Here is an 8,024-nt window from a genome sequence, read left to right on the forward strand (position 1 = left end):
CGTTACCTTTCTGTGACTTGGGAAGGCCAGTGACAAAGTCCATCTGAATCTTATCCCACCTCCATTCTGGAATAGGGAGAGGTTGCAGAAGTCCAGCCGGTTTCTGATGTTCTGCTTTGACGCGATGACAAACGTCACATTCTTCGATATATCGAGCAATATCTTGCTTCATCTTGGACCACCAATATTTCTGACGAATGTCTAAGTACATTTTGGTACTTCCCGGATGAATAGAGAGAGGGGTTTCATGAGCTTCTTTCATCACCTTCTCTTTCATAAGCTCGAACCGGGGTACTACAATGCGATTTCTTAAGTACAAGGTTCCGTCTTCACCAAGTGAGAAATCTCTTGATTTCTCTAAGGCAAGATCATCTTATAATGCCACCGTCAATCAAAGCAAGATAAGATGCATAAAAAGATAAACATCACATGCAATAAATTTAAGTGATATGATATGGCCATCATCATCTTGTGCTTGTGATCTCCATCTCCGAAGCACCGTCATGATCACCATCGTCACCGGCGCGACACCTTGATCTCCACGTAGCATCGTTGTCGTCTCGCCAATCTTATGCTTCCACGACTATCACTACCGTTTAGTAATAAAGTAAAGCATTACATCGCGATTGCATTGCATACAATAAAACGACAACCATATGGCTCCTGCCAGTTGCCGATAACTCGGTTACAAAACATGATCATCTCATACAATAAAATTCAGCATCATGCCTTGACCATATCACATCACAACATGCCCTGCAAAAACAAGTTAGACGTCCTCTACTTTGTTGTTGCAAGTTTTACGTGGCTGCTACGGGCTTAAGTAAGAACCAATCTCACCTACGCATCAAAACCACAACGATAGTTTGTCAAATAGACTCCGTTTTAACCTTCGCAAGGACTGGGCGTAGCCACACTCGGTTCAACTAAAGTTGGAGAGACAGTCGCCCGCAAGCCATCTATGTGCAAAGCACGTCGAGGGAACCGGTCTCGCGTAAGCGTACGCGTAAGGTTGGTCCGGGTCGTCTCGTCCAACAATGCCGCCGAACCAAAGTATGACATGCTGGTAGGCAGTATGACTTATATCGTCCACAACTCACTTGTGTTCTACTCGTGCATATAACATCAACATAAATAACCTAGGCTCGGATGCCACTGTTGGGTTTCGTAGTAATTTCAAAAAATTTCCTACGCACACGCAAGATCATGTGATGCATAGCAACGAGAGGGGAGAGTGTTGTCTACGTACCCAACGCAGATCGACTGCGGAAGCGCTGACACGACGTAGAGGAAGTAGTCGTACGTCTTCACGATCCAACCGATCAAGCACCGAAACTACGGCACCTCCGAGTTCGAGCACACGTTCAGCTCGATGACGATCCCCGGACTCCGATCCAGCAAAGTGTCGGGGAAGAGTTCCGTCAGCACGACGGCGTGGTGACGATCTTGATGAACTACAACAGCAGGGCTTCGCCTAAACTCCGCTACAGTATTATCGAGGAATATGGTGGCAGGGGGCACCGCACAGGCTAAGGAATAGATCACGTGGATCAACTTGTGTGTTTCCGGGGTGCCTCTGCCTCAGTATATAAAGGAGCCAAGGGGGAGGGGGGCGCCGGCCAGGAGGAGGGCGCAGGAGGAGTCCTACTCCTTCCGGGAGTAGGACTCCCCCCCCAATCCTATTCCAACTAGGATTCCCAAGGGGGGAAAGAGGGAGAGGGGGGCCGGCCACCTTCTCCTAGTCCTAATAGGACTAGGGAAGGGGGGAGGTGCGCAGCCACCTTGGGCTGCCCCTTTCTCCTTTCCACTAAGGCCCATGAAGGCCCATATGGCTCCCGGGGGGTTCCGGTAACCTCCCGGTAACCCGGTAAAATCCTGATTTCACCCGGAACACTTCCGATATCCAAATATAGGCTTCCAATATATCAATCTTTACGTCTCGACCATTTCGAGACTCCTCGTCATGTCCGTGATCATATCCGGGACTCCGAACAACCTTCGGTACATCAAAATGCATAAACTCATAATATAACTGTCATCATAACCTTAAGCGTGCGGACCCTACGGGTTCGAGAACAATGTAGACATGACCGAGACACGTCTCTGGTCAATAACCAATAGCGGGACCTGGATGCCCATATTGGCTCCTACATATTCTACGAAGATCTTTATCGGTCAGACCGCATAACAACATACGTTGTTCCCTTTGTCATCGGTATGTTACTTGCCCGAGATTCGATCGTCGGTATCCAATACCTAGTTCAATCTCGTTACCGGCAAGTCTCTTTACTCGTTCCGTAATACATCATCTCACAACTAACATATTAGTTGTAATGCTTGCAAGGCTTATGTGATGTGTATTACCGAGAGGGCCCAGAGATACCTCTCCGACAATCGGAGTGACAAATCCTAATCTCGTAATACGCTAACCCAACATCTACCTTTGGAGACACCTGTAATGCTCCTTTATAATCACCCAGTTACGTTGTGACGTTTGGTAGCACCCAAAGTGTTCCTCCGGCAAACGGGAGTTGCATAATCTCATAGTCATAGGAACATGTATAAGTCATGAAGAAAGCAATAGCAACATACTAAACGATCGGGTGCTAAGCTAATGGAATGGGTCATGTCAATCAGATCATTCAACTAATGATGTGACCTCGTTAATCAAATAACAACTCATTGTTCATGGTCAGGAAACATAACCATCTTTGATTAACGAGCTAGTCCAGTAGAGGCATACTAGTGACACTTTGTTTGTCTATGTATTCACACATGTATTATGTTTCCGGTTAATACAATTCTAGCATGAATAATAAACATTTATCATGATTATAAGTAAATAAATAATAACTTTATTATTGCCTCTATGGCATATTTCCTTCACGGACATGCCACCACACCACCCCGCATGTATGAGGGCCCGGTGCGGACGCTCGGTGGCATTGCTACCCCCAGGCCCCCGTCCCGCCTAACCCTGTAGCGTTTGACCACGGGATCTAGCCCTTTGACTTTGCACGGACGGGCTTTGACCAGTGGACCTCCCCACCCGGTTGTGTTAGGTCAGCCCATAGGAACACTTTGGAGCAACATCCGGGCCAGACCCACAGCAAGATCCCCTCCGTGTAGACCCCACGCGTCCGTTTCCCCCCTCCAGGTGCCGGCGGCGGCGCCGTCCGTGAGGGGGGCACACCCCGGACACGCGTGCCGGGCGTTTGCAACCGCCACAACACTTCCAGACTTGTGAGAGGCCGCCTACGCAAGATTTGGCGGCATGCTAGCCCCCGGAGGCCGCCGGCCACAGCAGTAGACGCGCGAAGGGCAATCCGCGTAGAGGGAATTTTTCGGATACTTCTCCATCACCAAAAATTATGAAAAAATACCGTCGTTCCTATAGCACATGTGCCCGCGTCGTGCAAAAAAACTCATGATTTTATCGCGCTCCGAGTATTTAGTAATATTGACGCCGCATCGTTACCGCAGAACGTCTACTACCGTGTCATCGCCGTCCGTGAGGGGGGGGGGCACACCCCGGAGACGCGTCCCGCCTCTTCGGACATGCCACCACACCACCCCGCATGTATGAAGGCCCGGTGCGACGCTCCGGTGGCATTGCTACCCCCAGTGCCCCCGTCCCGCCTAACCCTGTAGCGTTTGACCACGGGATCTAGCCCTTTGACTTTGCACGGACGGGCTTTGACCAGTGGACCTCCCCACCCGGTTGTGTTAGGTCAGCCCATAGGAACACTTTGGAGCAACATCCGGGCCAGACCCACAGCAAGATCCCCTCCGTGTAGACCCCACGCGTCCGTTTCCCCCCTCCAGGTGCCGGCGGCGGCGCCGTCCGTGAGGGGGGCACACCCCGGAGCCCCAAGACGGGCGTCTATGCATGCATGAACACTTTCACATATGCATCGGGACCCGTGCGATGTTTCGGTGACATAGCTACACCCCGAACCCCCCACCAACCAGAATTCCTTCCGTGTCGACCGTTTCCCCCCTCCGTGACACGGCGATAGCGACATTCGTAACGGGGGGCAATCGATATACCATCGGGTTTGTTTTTTTAGATAAGGCATAATTATCTTATGCAAAAGCAAAAACTAAAATAAAGTAAAAATAACAAAACAAAGTAAAAATAAAAAAATAAAGTAATGCCCACGTATGCTGACGGCAAGGCCGTCGGCATATATGTGCACACACGGAGGTTGTCCCATGGATCGGTGACGTGGCGTGGCACAACGATCGATGACGTGGCGAAGGGGCCTATGCCGACGGCTGTGCCGTAGGCATACCTCTGCCATAGATAAATTTAAAAATTAAGTAAAGTAAACATATGCCGACGGCAAGGCCGTCGGCATACCTGCGCACACACGGATCGATGACGTGGCGTGGCACACGGATCGTTGGCGTGGCAGAGGGGCCTATGCCGACGGCTACGCCATAGGCATACCTCTGCCACAGATATGCCGACGGCCGCCGTTACCACCCGTCGGCGTAGGTTCAACGCCGTCAAATGGTCAGCGCTGACCGGGCAGGTGGGCCCGTGCTATGCCGACTGCCTGACCTATGCCGACGGGCCCCGTAGGCGTATCTCGGGCGGTCCCGACGGCCTCGTCTATGCCGACGGCCCCATCGGCATAGATGGATGTATGCCGACGGCTTTTCTACGCCTACGGCCTATCCTTGGCCGTCGGCATATGTCCGGCGATGCCGACGGGGGCCGTCGGCATAGATTTGGCCGTCGGCAACCCCAGTTTTTCTGGTAGTGTACCTTGTAGACCTCAAATATATAGTAGTGGGTCATTTCACACGATTGGTTGTCCTGCAACCTACCACATCAGCACGCAGCAGGGCGGAATCCCACGGAGCCGCCGCCGACGTCATAGAGAACCTCGTAAGTCTGCTGCTGCACGTTGCCGATGAAGCCGACGGATTCTTCACCGGGGGTGGCCGCGAACGCCAAGCAGCCATCCAACATTATGGATGCCGGGTCGAGCTCCAAGGTGGCGCCGCCAGCGAATACGAGAGAAACCTTTGGGACCTTCACCTCAGGGAAGCGGGTGAAGTCGTAGCATGTGTCGAGGTTGCGCACGGGTGCCGCCAGTGGGCCATACGCTGCCATGGCGCTTCTGAACGCTGTTCGTAGTGCAGCGTACACTGGTGGCGGCAGCTGCGTGACGACTGCGCCAGAATCCATCACCGCGCCCGTGGCAAAAGCTGTTGGCGGCACGCTCAGTTGCTTCCCGGCCACGATGATCGCCTCCAGATGCACGATGTAGAATGTTGGTGCATGTTTGTTCTTGATGAGAGGTGTATGTGCAAACTTCAACGAAGCCTCCACCGGCCCGCCCAACGAGAGGAAGCCGGCGGAGCTCGGCTGTGGGATGCAGTAGGAGAATGCGTTACCATAGGCCTCTGCTGTCTGCTCTAGAAGCGACCCGCGACCGCCGCCGAGTGCCAGGATGCCTGCATTCTGGTTGCTGAAGGAGCCCCTCACGGCATGGCTGCACCCAAACCGGAAGTCCTTCACCACAATGGTTGGGGACATCGTCAGCGTGTCAGTAACATACGTCCCGGTAGTTGCCTTACCGTCGCCATAATTTACAATGTACTTGCACTCATCGGTGGTGGTTGAGCAGCCATTGCCGTAGCTGCTGCCTAGCACCTTGCAGGCCGGTGAGCCACATGTGATTGGTGCGAACGTACTCGACTTGGCGGGGTCATAGAAGGGATCCTTCTGGAGGTGGCACTGCGGGATGGGGCACGGGAGACACTGCACCCAGGGGATGTCGCTGCTCGTGTCGACGACCACCGTCTGGCTCATAGTGGCATGGTGCTCGCCGGCGGAGTCTGATCAGATTTTTCGATCTAAAATTTTAAGAAGAAGTTGTAAAACCGGTTACCGATGCACATTTTTGTTTGAATTGACACTTGTTTCACTTTCAATATCATTCTGAACTACCCAAATTTGCATATAAATAATAAATTTGTAATACGGTAGAGGCCTTTCGCTAAAAAAAATGCATAGTTTGAAGTGAGAAGTCACATGGAAGTTCACGATTTTAGCAACATGAAGCCACAGTTTTAAGTCCTTGGTTATATATGAACTGAAGCAGCGATAGCATGACTGCATGTTGATCCAAAATCTTAAAAATGATTCAGATTTAATAGAATATCATGCTGACTATAATAAACACTTCCATATCATTGCTGATGTCTGATTGGGCAGTTGTAATTTTCCTATTGTTTATTGATTCTTTCGATACCAATTACACCCAACGTCTCTATCAACACTATGTGAAGGGCTAGTCAAGAGAATGAGGATGCACACAACTAAAATATTAAAATAAAAATTAATTTATTGTCTTTATCTGGTAGCTATGGTTCATTGAATAGGGATTTTTTGTTTCCGGTTACTAGGATGAAATCTCATCTACTTCCTAAACCTTCAGATGGTTCCATCTTACCCGTTCCTCACTTTCATTGTAGCTAAGCAATCAAAAAACGCACAAACATCTTAATTAAATTGATACGCACACTAAGTTTCATTCACTGATATACTTTCCATAAATTCTGTCAGTCGAGAATTAATGGAATCATTTTAAAGCAGTACATACTAAAGCCTTCTCACCGAGTTCGATGTCCCTGAGTTTGTCCCGACTGAAGCTGTCGAAGACAGCATATAATCCCGGTTAGAAACCGTGGTAGATCTGGCAATTATTGGTATCCCCGCACCGACACTGCCGATATCAGCAGAGAGCTGCGTCCGGATGTAGCTGGTGCGGAGCTGGTCCCACAGAAGCATGTCATCGACATCGATGCCTATATCCTCTGATGCCCTCGACGATGTTGATGAGCACGGACCGTGCGAGCGGTTCATCGGCACCCAGGCGGTGCCGTTTGACGGTATCACTGTTCTCCGTGCATGCATATATTAGCTGAAGCTACTACTATCTACATATATGCTCTAGTCACTAATTATAAACATCTTACCCTTGTGTCCGGAGCAGGCGGCGTCTTCTGGGATGTGCTTCAGGGAGCTTGTTGGCACAACCATGAAATGTTTGTGTTCATGGTGATCTCCAGCACCTGCATTTGCACTCAGGCTGCAGGAACTAGACAAGATGATCACAAGAAGCAGCGACTGCAAAGTGGAGACCTTCATGGTCACGGACTAATTAATTGTGTTCACGTGTTGAGGGCAATGCTTGATGAGTTGATGGGATGGTTGATGATTTCAGTATCGTAGCTGCTAGCTCTATATATAGAAAGAAAACGAAATGCACCCAAATGCATGGGTTGGCGGACGTGCGATGGAAAGCAGCCATGCACTAGACGCCTTTGCTTTCCAGGATTTGATCTTCTCCTTTTGTTTTTAATATTGCTGGTTAACTTTGTGTGTTCTTCCTGTGTACCGCGGACAATTAGATATGCATGCATGCCCATGGCCGGTGCCTTCTCCCGGCACAACTTTTTTTTGTGCATACAGATACAACTTGCAATCAAGAGGTTTGGACAGACACAATAAATAGTCGAGCGGAGTGTTATTTTTGAAGGGCGCATCAATGAGAACACGACATGGTCTTCTGGTCAAGGTGGGGAGATGAAGGTTTGCCAGAAATGCATAACTACCAAAGCTAGGGAAGGAGGGTTGGGATGTTTGTGGCGACAAGGATGTATACTGTGTCCAGTGGACATCTAAAGTGAGGCTTCAAAGAAGTGGAGAAGATGGTATGAGAAAGCCATTAAATAAACCAATCGTCATATCACTGTTGTTAAATTCTAATATCATGTGCACTATTCTGTAATACTCCCTCCATTCCAAAATAATTGAAGTTCTTGGATTTTTCTAAGTCAAACTTTTTAAAGTTGGACCAAGTCTCAAGTTAGTCTTCAAAGAAGAGAAAAACATGGTATATATGATAATGCCATTAAATGGATATCCAATGGTCATTATCACAGTTGTTAAATTCTAATATCATCTGTACTACATCTGTAATAATAACGCATTTGTGCAGGCC

At 49.4% G+C, this 8,024-nt stretch overlaps 1 pseudogene; it reads right to left on the minus strand.

Moving 5' to 3' along the window:
- Positions 1 to 4,018: 4,018 nt before the first annotated feature.
- LOC125525658 lies at positions 4,019 to 7,243 on the minus strand (annotated as a pseudogene).
- Positions 7,244 to 8,024: the final 781 nt, after the last annotated feature.

Source organism: Triticum urartu, chromosome 7 (genome assembly GCF_003073215.2).
Source record: "Triticum urartu cultivar G1812 chromosome 7, Tu2.1, whole genome shotgun sequence".
NCBI lineage: Eukaryota > Viridiplantae > Streptophyta > Magnoliopsida > Poales > Poaceae > Triticum > Triticum urartu.